The sequence below is a fragment of the Takifugu flavidus genome, chromosome 12 (assembly GCF_003711565.1).
Source record: "Takifugu flavidus isolate HTHZ2018 chromosome 12, ASM371156v2, whole genome shotgun sequence".
In the NCBI taxonomy this organism is placed as follows: Eukaryota; Metazoa; Chordata; class Actinopteri; order Tetraodontiformes; family Tetraodontidae; genus Takifugu; species Takifugu flavidus.
Window position 1 is genome coordinate 14,896,964 of NC_079531.1, and position 14,972 is coordinate 14,911,935.

Genomic DNA, 14,972 nt, shown 5'->3' on the forward strand with positions numbered 1-14,972 from the left:
TTACAAAAGATCAAATCAGACTTTTATGACTTTAAAAATCAAAGCTTCTTGATGAATCCGAATTTCAACACTTAAATGTTTTAATGATTAAAAATGAAACTGAACATTTTTAATTAACGGAAATTCATGTTTGATTTACTCCGTTTATCAGCTGCTTTGAAGGTTTTTTGTATTAAACTGTTAAATTGATGAGCTTTGATTTCTGTCATTTTAAAATGATAAAACTCGTCAAAACTTGTCAAAATGTTATCGAATAATATTTTACGACCTTAATCACAAACTCACGAGATTTTAATGTTCAGATTTAAGATGTTTTAGGTGTTTTTATTGTAAGATCAAAGTCCATCAGAAATGGCCATAATTTAATAACCTTCCTTGGACAAATGTTTCCTGAAGATTCCATGAAAATCGGTTCAGAACATTTTGAGTTGTTTTGCTAAACGGACGGATGAACTCCGGCTAGCGCATCGGTGAAGGTAATAAACTTTAAAAACGAAACCGGATCGGCTGCAGGATCGTTCCTCTGTTTTCTCCCTCACTCAATTTTAGAATAAAGCAAAATTGAAAATGTTGACGAGAATTTGCTCCTTTAAACATCGGAAACGTGGACGATAACGAGAAACATAACGAGAAAACAACCAAAGTATCACCGTGATCTGATTCTTTCATTTTCACAGGTAAATCACCTGAGGTAGAATTAAACTGTGAGCCCGAGTGACGTCACACCGATGACGTCACACCGATGACGTCACTCGGATGACGTCACTCGGATGACATCATCTCCCGTGAGGCTGCTTCAGCAACTTCTTACCGTCTCTTTCCTTCTCTTTCTGCGTCTGTTTTATCTCTTTAAACCTTTGTTTCTGCAGCACTGAAGCATTTTACTCGTTAGCCGTGTGCCTCCGTTAGCATGCTATTAGCCGCCGAGGGCGTTCTGATCGGATTTAGCTCGAGCCAGCAAAGATTGGTGGCTGGCGTCTACGTGAGAACGCTTCCTTAAAGGTCTGAGGCTAATCGTTGCTAGTCTGTGGAGAGACGTGAAGGTTCTCATCTCATCTTTCTGATCCTCACTGCCTTAGATGCTAACTGTGTGCTAGCTTACGTAGTGTGTCTAGTTCTTTGTCATGTGTTCATTTTTCGTCAGTGTTGCGAGAACTGAGCATCAAACTGGATCAACAAGTGCACAACCGAGATGATCCAAGCTGTGGCGCGCTGCTAGCTACAGCTCAACAAGCAGCTGCTAAACCCGCTATAGTAGCTGCAATAATACGTCCAATATTTACGCTTCCATTTTCAACTTCACGGTAGTTTGAAGGGGGAATAAAGTTGACGGCGTTTTCGTTTACATTTACACAGGGCTGATTTATTTTTTAACTAGCTTCATAACACACGTAGCATCAGCGTGAACTGGGCCATGAAACAGCTCGTAATAGTTTCCAACGTGCTAGCATTGGCGGTAACAGCGTTGACGAGTCTCCTGCACGCCGGTTCCAGCGGTGATCAGATGTGACGTCTGTTAGCCGCCGCCAGAACAAACTCACTGACCTCCAGGCAGAGCGTGACATGAGCCGGACTCGGAGGGGCCCACCTGGAGCTCCACTTGGACCGTTCCCCGAACACTTTTAGCGGGACACGGCTGAGGGAGGGAGGGAGGGAGGGATCCCAGCGCAGGCGAGGAAAAAAGGAAAACAAGCGAGATATTTCCATCCTGGCCTCCATATCTGATTTCTCCTCCCCTCCCGCCTCCTTCCTGCACATCCCTCCATCTTATTTTTATAACAGAACAAACGGAAAAACCCGTAACGAGCCCTTATTAGCGCACTTGTGTTTGTTTACGTTCAGTGTGCACGAGGGCATGTGCACCGGGGAGCTTTCCATGCGCAAGGAGCAGCTACTTCCTGTTCCTAAATCATTTCCACCTTGCTAACAGTAGCGCTACTGCGTGCTGCCGCCAGCGCGGGAAGCCTTCATTCACGACAATCTCAACCAAGGCGCTGCTGTGCTTTTTCTCTTTTGAAATGAAGCTAGCGAATGTTGGAATACAGACGTATGGTTAGCGAAACAAATGGAGCATTGTGTTGACGCCATTGAATAGACAGAAATAAGCTAGCGGCAGAGATAAGCACTCCTCAATTGTGTTAACATTGCATTTTAGCTTTATTTATTAGCATTTATTCATTAGACATTATGTCATATTATTAGCATAAACATGCTTAATCTACAAGTGTAGTGCGCGGGATTTAAGAAAGGGGGCGTGGCCTCAATATCCTGCATTAATGAGCGTGATTAGCTCCATTTTGACTACATCTCTAGTTCATTTAGGTAACTCTGAAGCTAACGGCAGCAACCCAGACGGAATAAAGGAATGTGAAGCTAAAATTAGCTGCAATTATGCAAATCCGACACTCAAAGCTAGCATTAAACAGCCCAGCATCCAGTTTATTCAGGAAATGTTCACATAAAAGCTACAATATTTGCTCTTTGTCGACTCACCCGATAAGGCTAATAAAAGTTTAGCAACGTTAGAACGCGGTTACCATCCGAACATAAAAGCATCAAAGCAGCTGAGTGAAGACATGGCGACAAGACAGTTAAATGGGGACGGAAAACGTGCGTCTTCGTCATCGGGGATGGCGACGAAGGTCGTTGAGGCCATCAGCTCAGACTGGAGGCTGCTGTGCAACAGCTAGCTGGTTAGCATTAGCAAAGAGGAACGTTTGCTCAGGTTTCCATGGATCCGTCCGACCCGCTCGGGTCTTCCCTCCTTCAAGTCGCATCCCGCCATAATAGGCTGATGTTGCCATAGGAACAATAAAGCAGATCTCTCTTTTGACCCACTCTTTCTCTCGCCCTCCTTCCTATTTTTCTAATCCCTCGCTCTCGCCCCCCCCACCACAAAAGCTTAATCTCCGCCGGCTGAGCCGCCAAGTGCTGCGGCTGCAGAAAGCGAGGTCATGTCAAGTTTGTGCTTGTGTCTGCGGGTTCTTCTGACGCCGTCACGTATGAGGAACCAGAGAAACCGAGGGACGCTAGCTCTCTCCCAGATGCTATCCTTCTCCCAGAGCAGCCGGATGGTTCGACATGGCTTTTAAGTTCCAGAGAGAACTTTTAGTGTTCCTTCAGTGTCTCATCAAAGCCGGGATTAAAGGTCCCCCCCCCCCCCCACTCTCTCCCAGTGTCTCTCACTCGCTGCCTCTCTCTCGCTGCAGCTTTAGCGGCAGGAAGATTTAAGCTTATTAGCTTAAAGAGCAGAGGAAGAGTTTTGGGCTGATGTACGGCAGACATCAAAGATGGTTTAATCAGCCGCCGCACAAGCTCCAAACACGCTTTTCAGACACGGAGATCTGTGTTTTCCACAGACGCCTCCCACTCTGTGCTCCTCTGGTGTGTGACACCAGGTCTGAAGCGCCAACAAGACTCTGAGCTAACGCCCGCCGCTGACGGCGTGTTAGCAAGTAGCAACAAACAGCCGACAGGCGCTTTCTAGATTAGGCTAACGTCCCCGTCCACGACGGAAGAGAGCTGTCGTGGCCGCAGTTCAAACTTGGAGGTCCGTAGTTTGACGTACGTCCTTCCTTAGCTGCTGCTGTCGCTGGGCAAGGTGAAAAGCATTGTGGGATACGGAGTCCTCCCAAGTCCCCAGGGGCACTTGAAGCATACTTACATACTTAAACGTACTCAACGGACAGTAGTGCACAGTAGTTCAAACTGTAGTTTAGCTCATGCTAGCTTAACTCTTACTAATTCAACTGTAGCTTAACTCTTGCTAATTAGCATGTCAGGATAGACACCTTTACGGCATTGTTTAAACGGATGATGTCGTCGTGTCTGAACGTTAAACACTGGAGATGAGGTCAATGCTACACGCTATTAGCGATAACATAAATCATTCAGCGAGGGAAGTTTGACATGTGTGTTATTTAAATAAGAAGCTGTTTGCTTTATTACCTCTGACCTTAAATGTCAGCGGTAACGCCCTCGAACTGTTGCGTTACAGGAAAAACGTAAAGCCTCTCAGCTAATCGGATAGCTAACGTAGCTCGAATCCTACGGCCACATATATCCTGAGCTATGCTGGATCCCACCACCGGGGCAAATCTCTGACGTCTTCATGGAATTTCCTGTCAGAAAATCACATTTCAGGCCAAAAGTGGGTTTTCCCATTTTGCTAGCACGCTGTTAGCATCATGGAAAATTTGAATTAGCCTCTAAAGCTGAATGTTCCACATCTGCAATGTTCACATCTCACTTCCAGGAGAACTGCTGTGAACGAAGGTGCCGCGTTGAGGTACAGGGAAGCATACGGTCCCTCGCAAGGTGTGGAGCCGGATTTAGCTCCTTGACACTTGTGATGCTCCGGGAAGGGGGGGGGGGGTCTGGAGGTGTGGAAAATCAAGGCAGGAAGGAAGTAACAGGAAGTAGCTTCTGGTGGAGAAACGGCGCCGTCATTGCACCTTCAACCTCAACCTAAACCTACCTGAGATGTTGATTTGGCGAGTGTTAGACAGAGGGAAAGAGTGTGTGTGTGTGTGTGTGTGTGTGTGTGTGTGTGTGTGTGTGTGTGTTAATGTAGAGGACAGAGGGTTTGTGTGGCAACGGGGCCGCCTTTGATCTGGCCCTCTTCTTGTAGCTGTCAAAAGAATCAAAGAAGAAGTGTGTGTGTGTGTGTGTGTGTGTGTGTGTGTGTGTGTGCTGGAGAGGAAAAGGAAAAAAGGAAGGTTGGTGGGAGGAGGGAGGGCTGGGCGGTGGGTAAGGACCAGTCAAGTGTGAAGACTGGGCATCGTTCTCTCAACGTCTTTCATGTCTCTCAGTCCCGGGAAGCTTTTGTGCTCCTGAAAGTGGGACCCTGAGTCGTTCCTCTGCTCCGGTTCTCACTGTTGGTTCCCACAGACTGAACAATATGTCGGCCAGTGGCGCAGCGCCGTCTCAGGAGAGGATTTGGGAGGGGACAAAACTATAGGACCCTACGGGAGACCTGCGGGGGACGTGGACGCCGCGGGGCCACAGTCTGGGACCAGTATGGCCGACGCGGTAGTCCTAACGGTAGCCCAGAGGTCCCGATCTGAGTCTGGTGAACCTGTAACGGGACAGACAAGTTTTCCATCGGGTCTCCAACGGCGACCTGGACGTCCCATCCTGGGACCCCCCCCACCCCAGCCCCACCCGCTCCCCCTCCCCCCACAAAGAACGAGTTTAGACGGAAACGCTGCGATTTCTGGTTTAAATGGTCCCTGAAATCTGGTCTGCTTCAGTGGACTCTTTGTACCCTCGGGGACGTTTTATTCCATTTGTCCAAATGAAGGACACCCCGGAGGTGTTTCACGGAACCAGAACTGGAGCATTTTTCCACTCCATCAAGCGCAGATCCCACTTTTCTGCCACAGTAGAGATATTCGCAGGTTTTAATCCACTCGGGGGGTTTTGCTTGTTTTACCCGTTGAAAGTGAAGCTGAGAGGACGTTAAAGTGCTGCTGGTCAGTAGGAAGACGAGACGATGAGCGGACGCTGCAGGTTCTGTAGATAGAGCACTAAAAAGGACACTAATAAGGACACTAATACGGACACTTTATCTTAAATCGACTGTCTTTTATAGCCTTTAAGAGGGTCCTTAGTCATCAAGTTTGGGTTTCCTACCAGAGGAGCGTCCTAGCACGTCAGAGGAATTTAATCAGTCTCCCAATGAGTCGGTGGACAGATTTGAAGGTGACCTTGACCTTTACCTCTTGGGGCTCGGTGCTTTGACCTTTCTTTGACCTCCGTCTTCCTGAGTGATTCGGCTTCCTCCTTGTCGTCTGTTCTCAGGTGCCGATGAAAGTTTAAGCGAAAGCCCAATGCTGAGTCTTTCATGCTTTTATTTTGCTAGCTTTGCCGCTCCCCCGGGTCTGAGCCCCCTCACGGGAGGAGACAATAAGAAGAGGGGCAGGGCTACATTCAGGCCACCGGGCTCGCTGTGATCTTTGGATCCTAATGGGAAGCTAATTATGGCTTATCTGAAACAGCCCTCATCCGTTTTTGCTGACGTGTTTGTAAAGTCTCCGTTTTCGCTCCCAAATGCTAATGCTAATGCTAGTCCTGCTGTTTCTTTTTCCCGCTGTGATTGGCGTTTGACGCAAACACCTGCGCATCATCGGCATACGGGTGGTTTCTGAGGATGTCCCTGTGTTGACAGCGCGCGGAACTCCTCCAGACTGGTAGAACCCATCGGCCTCGTCCACCGCGTCAGGAAAAACGTGCTCCCCTTTCGTCCGGGTTCGGCGTCGGGAGCAGCGGCCGCCTGCATGCACGCCGCCACGCACACGACGGCCTACAGGGCAACATCTGCGCCCAGCTGCAAACGCTGTTTATTTTCCTGGCAGATAGGTGCCGGGGTCGTTTAACGCACGGATGAACCAGCTGATACCGTCGTTTGAGTTCTCCGCGCGTGCCTGCGGCGCCGCGTCACGAGCCCCGCCATCCCACCGCAATCAAACCATGAAAGGCCTCGTATCACGGGCTATTTATAGCCAACTGTGCGGAACTACATAAACAGTCTTTGCCGTAGGTGTTTTGTAGCCGTTTATCTCGCCTGTCGGCCTTAATGTGCCTTTTCAACCCACCCACACACAGATACGCACAATCGCAGGGCACTTATCAGGCAGCACAGACACAGGAAACCCACATATAAACACACGCCGGCTGGCCACACTCCATTACATCCGACTACCACGAGCCCTGCAAACAAAGCTACCGGCTCACTGAGGCCACGTGTTCTTCGCCGCTACCGTTTGTGCAACGATAGCGCTAAAAAAAAACAGCAAAACGCCGCTATGATCACTTTACCATCTAGCATAGTAACCAGTAGAAAAGGAGGAGGAGCTTCTTTTGTTCTTTATCTTTTCCCAACCTTAGCATTTTAGCATCTGGGGAAAAGGACCCAGGAAGCTCCTCATCCAACAGCAAACATTTGGACCTCCTGGTATTACTAACACCTGTTTTCCACTCATGAAAGTTCTGTTTGTAGGTTTTCTTTTCATCTTTTCAGAGGAATTCTATTCAATGCCTCCGTTCCAGCCTGGAATCGGACAGAGGTGTCTCGAGCAGCTAGCTCTTCCTCGACTTTGTTGTCGGTCCATTCGCAGCGCCGTGTGTGATCTCCTTTAGTTTCCCTCCCGGAACGACTGTGACGCCACTGTTACCTGTCGGGGGCTTTGATCACCTGCCGCCTTTGATCTCCCTTTGCAACAAGCTCCAAATCCAACCTGAGCTACCTGTAGCTTCTGCTAGTTCTGGCATGGGTGTCCATCTACCCAGCGGGGTGTGTGTGTGTGTGTGTGTGTGTGTGTGTGTGTGTGTGTGTGTTCTTGAATTTGCTACATACTGAGTACCAAATTACAAGCCAAGTGAGGGCATTGTTGTTGGTCCTCACAGCTTCAGTGGACTGTCTGAGTGTGACGATGTGTTGAGGTTAGCGTTGGGGGTAGGCTAGGGTACAGAGCTGGGGAATGCCTAAGAGTCCTCACAAATATAGAAGAACAGGGATGTGTGTATGTGGGTGGTTCATTAGTCTGATGGGGGTGTGATCGCCTGTTACTCATTAAGTGTTTTTCAGAATTGCAGGTGAAGAGTGACACAACCCTCAGCTTCAGCTGGTAGCCGCGGCGCTAGCGCTGCTAACGACGCAACCGCGGCAACCAACAGCGCCTGAGAAAAAGATGGATGGAGAGGCGAGCGGGACAAGATGGCGCCAGACGGCCGATTAGGACGCGTGAAAGTCGGGCCAAGAAAGCAGAAAAATCCCAGGTTCTTCTTCGTGTGTTGTCCTTTTTGTCTTCAAGTAGATGCTAAGCTACGTCGAGATTGTTTATTTGAAAAACACGGGCTGTGTTGCGAATTTGTCGTCGGAGCAATTGCTTGCCAAAGGTTCCTGGGGCGGTGCCGTGTTTGGACTCGCAGCACCGGGGGAATGCTAACACTATCCCGGCCGATTGCCTGACACAGACAGTCGGCGTTAGCGGGTAAAAGGCGCTACCAGACTTCCTGTTGCCCCCCACAGTTTAATCAACCCTTTTCTTCAGCTCCTCCCTCCATCCTTCCTCATCTGCTCTTTTTATTCCTTTGTTTGCGGCCTCCTTCCATCTCGCCCTCTCCAGCCGCTGCTAGCGTCTTTAGCTTTAACGTGAAGGGATTTTTTTTTTTCCAGGAGAAGTAGCCTTGTGTGGCGCAGATTAGCGAGCCTGCGTCGTTCTCAGGAGCTGCCAGGGAAAAACCAAATCCCCATAAAGTCCCAAAAGAGCGTCTGTGCAGACGGCATTAGCCTCTCTTCTTTTCGCGGCGCTACAGCGGCATGATTAAGCGTGTTTACGTGAGCAGCGAAATCGGACGACACTTTTCGCTCGATTGGCGTGCATAACTTACGCAACTGGAGCCGTTTGCAGTGGTCGTATTATCGTATTAGCCCTCCTAGCTAAGTGGCGATGTGGAATGTTTTACTTTGTTGTTCTCGGTTGACTGCGACAATCTCTAAAGAAGCTAGCCAGCGAGGTAGCCACCACAGCTAAATCAACAACAGCGATGGCCGATACTTCAGTACAAGCGTCGCGGTGTCTCCACGTCGTTTCACTAATACTTGGCTATGCTAGGTCTCTATCGGAGGCTGTTTCTAGGAAACATAAGCGAAATGTTGTACATGCGTAGATCGGCATCACAGTGCTAACTGGGGGCGTCAGACCAGCTACATGCGCTACGCTGAGCTGATTCTAGCTGAGCTACGCCATCTGTGTGCATTTTGTCTAAGCTAACTAACGCAGGAATCCGATTTTGAAGAGCTAATGAGCGCAGCGTCCCATTAGCGTCACGTTAAAATGAGTCGGCACCTTTAATTAAGAAACTTTAAAGTCTAAAAAGAGACGCAGAGATTAGCGTTCAGGGATTAGTGTTGGGCAGGGGGAGTTGGATGAACCTAAAACTGTCTGTGGGGGGCTGAGCCTGAACGACCCCCAACAGGAAGAGAAGCGCTACGCTTTTACTCTGAAAGGCTGGTTCGTCTGCGCACGTTTCTGCCCGAAACCTGGCCGAGCGAACGTGCGTCAGCGTCCTCGTCTGCACGGCAGCAGATAACTGCGACCGAATATCGGAGATTACGGAGACGGACGCGCCGGACAGACGCTGGGACGGTCCAGTGTCCCAGCCGGCGGGATTTTAGGAATGATTATGTTATCGGTTCAGACAGATCTCTGGGGGGAAATATTTGAGGGCACAGAAGTGCCAGCCTGTGTGTGTGTGTGTGTGTGTGTGTGTGTGTGTGTGTGTGTGTGTGTGTGCGTGTGTGTGTGTGTGTGTGTGTGTTTGGTGACATTGATGAGTGCAATGAGCCGATGGCATCTGAAGGCTATTAGCATGGGGAGGATACATTCCGGAACTGGCCGTCCAATACAAACAGCCAGGCTGCCATAATGAGGCGTGACCGGGCTGCTCCGTTGCCATGGAGTTTTCCCACTTTCCCTCTCTCGCTCTTCCTTATTTCTCGCCTTTAAACGCCTATTTGTGCGAATCTCATTTGCAGGGCGGATTAAAGCGAACGCTGAGGTATTAAAATGTTGTGGTGGCAGCTGTTTGAGGCCGCACATAACGACCCTATTTTTCATAATTATCCAGACGGTGACCTTTGAGAGAAAAGGCCCGGATTTCAGGGAAAATATAATCGGAGCAGCTTCCGAGTTGATTTATCCAGCGGAGCCGCACGTGACGCTCCTGCGTATGTGCTAAATCGGCAGCTACTTCTGAAATAAACAGCCCTCGGAAGGTCAATCCCACGCGCCGCCAGCAGGGGCAGCGTGGAGCCGCGTGAGGCGCCCTCTGGCGGCGAGCTCCGGAAACACACGTTGGGAAGGAGAAAATGCTCAAATTGGCTTCCTGCTTCTCCCACAGGTTGTTTTGGTCATCTCCCAAACCCGGAAGATCCCTTTTCCGGGTTCACCTGTGCAGCCGCAGCAGGATTTCCTCCACCAGGTAAATCCCAGCCCCTCTCCTGTTTATTTCCAAGGAGCGCCCTCTTTCCCAGGTCCCTCTTGGCCCCAGCGCGAGAGCTCTTGGCTGAGGTCCACGCGGCACAAAGGGTCCGGGCATTCCAGCTGTCTGCCTTTAATCCGCTGTGTCAGTTCGCGTTAATGTTGCAGCGTGAAATCTGAGGGCGCAGCGCGGCGTGGAATATCTACAAGAAGAAAGCCCATCCTGAGAATTCCCGAGCGCGGAGACGGCCGGCGGCCGCTGCCCGGACCTCCGGTCCGCGTGCGTTCACGCGTGCGCGCGTGTGATCCCGCCGCCCTAAGCTCAACGGGCAGGTGGACGGAAGGTAAGAGTTGGGAGGTGTCTCCGCCCAGCAGCCAGAGAGGATGCTGGTCCTAAATCAGCACTTCCGATGCTTCCCAGGTCCCCGGCGGTCCGCTCACGCACAATGGGGGAATGACACGCTTCTGTGGACGCTTGATTATCTTAGACACACACACTGACACCCACTCCAGTGCACGTGCACGGGGAGCGGACAAGCGCTGGTGCCTCCACCACAACACACACACACACACACACGTATAATCATTCCACACCCGTCTCGCTTCACTCACTTCCACCTAAATCCGGCTTTATTCACCGTCTCATTGTCTGCAATATTTGCTGCAGGCATCTATTCAAACCCCAAAAGTGTGTGTGTGTGTGTGTGTGTGTGTGTGTGTGTGTGTGTGTGTGTGTGTGTGTGGGTGGGCGTGAGTCTAAACTGTCTTCTCCAGTTGGTCTGAATGAAATTTACAAGACAAAACACAGACATGTGACAGGCTGCCACAGGTGATCCACCACCCAGGAATTCCCAACTTTGCAGCTTTAGCGCGGCAAAGCGTTTCTTTCGTCCCGTTTCAGCTTAAATGGAGATTTAAACGTGTTTTTTTTTAAAAAGCGTCCGTGTCTTTTTATCACTGCCTGATTTAAACGGGTGAATCGGGGATTTCGTCTTCATGTACGATGCAACACTCGACCCGGGGCCCCCTCCGATGAAGCTAGCATGATGCTATAGCGATCACCGTTTCCGACTATCAGTTTTGCATTAAAGGTGAATAGAGGAACCTCTGGAACCTCTGGAGTGGAAACTCTCATGGAAAAATCTATTTTGTTCTCCAAATGCAGGTGTTGCTGCCTATTCTCACCACCAGGTGGAGCCAAAGCCAACACACTAGACAAAGATGTGCTAATGGCTGAATGATAATTAGCTGAGCGTGAACATCATTCGTTAGCAGCCAGAGGCCTCCAGGAGACATCTGTCTGATTAGCTGGGGACGCCCTGGCCTCCCTAGTTTACAGCTTATGCTAACATGCTAATTGTCAAATCTTTCATTTTAAGGGAAAGGAGCTGTATTTTTTCCTCAGGATTGTTTCATCTGCTTTGATTCGGCCTAACTTTAGCATTTAGCCTTTTGTCTGAAAGGACAGCCTGTCCAGGTGTCCATGAGGTCCGATTTTGGGACGGATCGCTGGGCGGTTGAGGACAAATAAACCAAAAACATGTAAACGAGGGCGGAATCGGCCTGAGAGATGCAGCGATATCGACACTCGTCCTGACTGAACGCTGGATTTCAAGCTGATTCAGCCAATTAACTTTGTCACAGCAAAGAGACGGAGTCTCCAAGGAGTCTGTAACCATGGCAACAGCAGCCTTCCCTGCGCTTCCAGGGTTTTTGTTTAAAGGTCCCCTTTCAGACGCATTAGCATTTGTGCAGCCTGTTATTTATTCAGGTGTCTGTAGCCGCCCTCCTGCTAACGGCTCCGCTCCACACAATCCTGCCTTCCTCCTTCGAGCGCGGGAAAGTTTCATCCCAAAACGGCTCGTCGTCATCATCATCATCTTCATCATCTTCATCATCATCATCTTCATCATCCTGGCGCTTTGGTCCAGCCAACACATGACTTTTCAATATCTGGTCCAATATGTGGCCGTTGGCTTTGATCTTTTAGTCATCTTTAATCAAGGTTGTCTCCCAAAAACAGATGTTTCTGGTGGTCGTTGAGCTTTTCCCCGAGTTCAGAGGTGTTCATCCTCCTTTCTTTCATCCTCCTTCCATCCTCCACCTGTCGGGACCCGGGAGGAGGGGAGAACATTCCTGAAAGCCCACAGCTCTTTCTTAGACGCCCTCCGGTGCAAACCGACCTGTTGTGGACAAAAAGGGGAAAGAAAAAGGAAAGGAGAGAGTGGGAAGAGGAGGAGGACAAAGGCGGGAGCGGAGAGGAAAAGAACACAGTGTCTGTTGTGAGGAGGACTTGGCACCGGCGGCGGCGGCTCTGTAAGAGTATCCTGTGCTGCTCTCTGCTCCGTGGTCGCCTCCTCAATGGCGCCTTTGTCCTCCCCGTGTGCCTGTTGTGACACTGAAAATTCACACGCAGCAACACCTGGTCTCTGCGAGCCATGGGGGGGGGGGCGCCTGGAACACCGGCGAGGACCCCTCCACGCCAACGCCTGGAACACCGGCGGCCACACGAGTCCGGCACGATCGTATTCAGTCTCGCAGGTCTAAAGAGGTTCAGCCGCGATCCGTCCGTCATTCCCGAAGTTGCTCTGATCCGCGTTGAGGGCGTCCAGACCCGGAACCTCTCGATAACCCGACGGCGTCCAAAAGATTCCGTCCTCTTGTGTTTAGGAGATTTGTTTCATGTGATTCCAGCAAAGGGGACGATTTCAGAACGCATTCGACTCCCACAGCGGCGTTAGAGGCCGCGACTTCACGATTTCAGAATTATATTTAGAATTCATCCACCTGTTAGCGGCTCCCGTCCGGAATGTCCTCCCTAACCGCCTTTTGAACGTGTCGTCCCTGCTGGAATTTCACGGCAGCCATTTTGTGTCGGAGCACAAGAAAACAGTAGGATTTTTACTCAAAGGAGAAGGTTGCTGCCATCGGGGGGGGGGGGGGGGGGGGGGGTCGATGAGAGAGAGACAGGGGGACAGGGGACGAGGACGGACAAGGGAGTGAGAGGGGACGAGCGAGGGGGGCGGGGAGGGGGGGGGGGGGGGGGGGTGGACGGCGGTTTTCTTTCAGCAACCTGATCTGAGGCCAGAGTAAAGCGGGCTGAGATAAAAGGAGAAAGGAGCGTTGTCCGAGCCCGGCTGCAGGAAAAGGACGATTATAGCAGGGCTGGGATCAGGTATGCGGGCCAGAACTCCCGGCCAATCACACGGCGGCTCCATTGGGCCGGACGGCAGCTCGGCTAACCCGCTCGCCGTCACTAATTCCGGTCGTGTTGCTCCACTGTTGCCGGGTGTTACTGTTACCTGGACGTTGTGGGACAGAAACACAACCGGTCCCGTTAGCGACCGACAAGTTGACGTCGGCACGGAGACGCCAACTTTCAAAGGTTCCACAGGAAGTGGCGACTCTTCTCCGGGAGGCACATTTGGACGGTCCTCGTGCAGCTAATGCTAGCAACTCCCTGCTAACTCCCTGGAGGTTCCAGACATATCGGATAAAAAGTTGCCTTATCTGGGTTTCTAGCTTTAGTAAAAATGGTTTCCACCCTCAAATGGATCTCTCTCTGCGACGCCGCTCCTCGTCAAATTGGCTTTTCTTAAACTATCGATGGGTTCCATCACTGATTGTGGCGTTATTAAGAGCGGGATTGAGTCGGGTCCCCAACTCAGCTGCTCAGGGGAGGGAGAGGGAACAAAAGAACGCAGTTTCTTCTGGAGTTTGAATGAGTACACACAGGGAACTCAATCTCCCATCATGCATCTCTTCTGTCGAGTAAAAGCTTCTGTCTAATATTGTGGCGAATTTTAAGGAGATTGAGGATAAGCACATCCTGACAGGTGTGTCCTTCTGTCACAGTTTAGATGTTTTATTCTGATTAGCATCATTAGAATCAGAAAAGCAGGAAAGTGTGCGTATTTTTGGGAAAAGTCTGAGAGGTTTTACAGCTAATCACCTGTTTCCTGATGATAAAGGTGAACCAGCTGTGGCCACGCCCCCTTCTGAAGGCCTTAAAGGAGGACACGCCCACTCCGGTCAGACTCTCTTCTGGTAGAAGTTGTTTTTATTTTTTATTTTTTTAAACTGTTTGTGGTGACACTGGGTCTTCTGATGCTACTCTGATGTTAGCTCTGATGTGAGCTAATCAGTTAGCAACCACTGAGTGACGAAGACAAACACAGTTTGTTGCCCCAACAAAACACTGGTGTTTTAGCTAACTCGTGTTGTTCATGTGGCGCAGTTGGAGGGAATCTCACTCTTTGTTTGGGAGCCGTTGAGTCGGGATTGTTAACTTAAAGCTGATTTCAGGACGGATTGGTTGATAAAATGAGAGTGCCGAGTCTTGAGCCCTGTGGGACTCCACAGGTGTTTGTTCTGTTTTGTCTTTTTTCCCGCCTGATATTGGTCTTGCCCCCCCGATCACCATATCTCTGGATCCATCTCCGCGGTGGCCACCTTGAGTCAAACTCCGTCTGAGCCCGTCAGTGAATTAAGCGTTCTTTATCCTCGGAGACACAGAGCGTCTATTCAAGTGTGATGGGAAAAGCCAACAAAAGGCTTCCGTCTGGATTCTTTTCATCTGCGTCCTGTAAGCCTTCAGACTAATCACATCAGCTCAGGCGTGATGGGAGACTCTTCCTGTGGAAACATGTGGGAACAAAAGACGACCAGGAAGCGATGCTAACGCACCACCGCTAACAATTGTGATCGATTTTACTCTTTTAATTTGCCACAGAGAATACCCTTGTTTGGAAGTCAAGCAGGAAATGATCTGTTACCTGTGATCACACAACATTTTTTATTAGTTTTGTTCACTTTAATGGACCCTAAAAGGGGTCAGAATGAAGTCAGGCAAATCTGATCGGAAAAAAAACAAACTTTTATGAGCACAAAGATCTCAAAAGGTGCCGACCCACGTCCAGGACGGCGGCTTCAGCCAGTTTGTCTAAAATAAAACGTAAAACTTCAATGAGTAAAGATCAAAGCAAA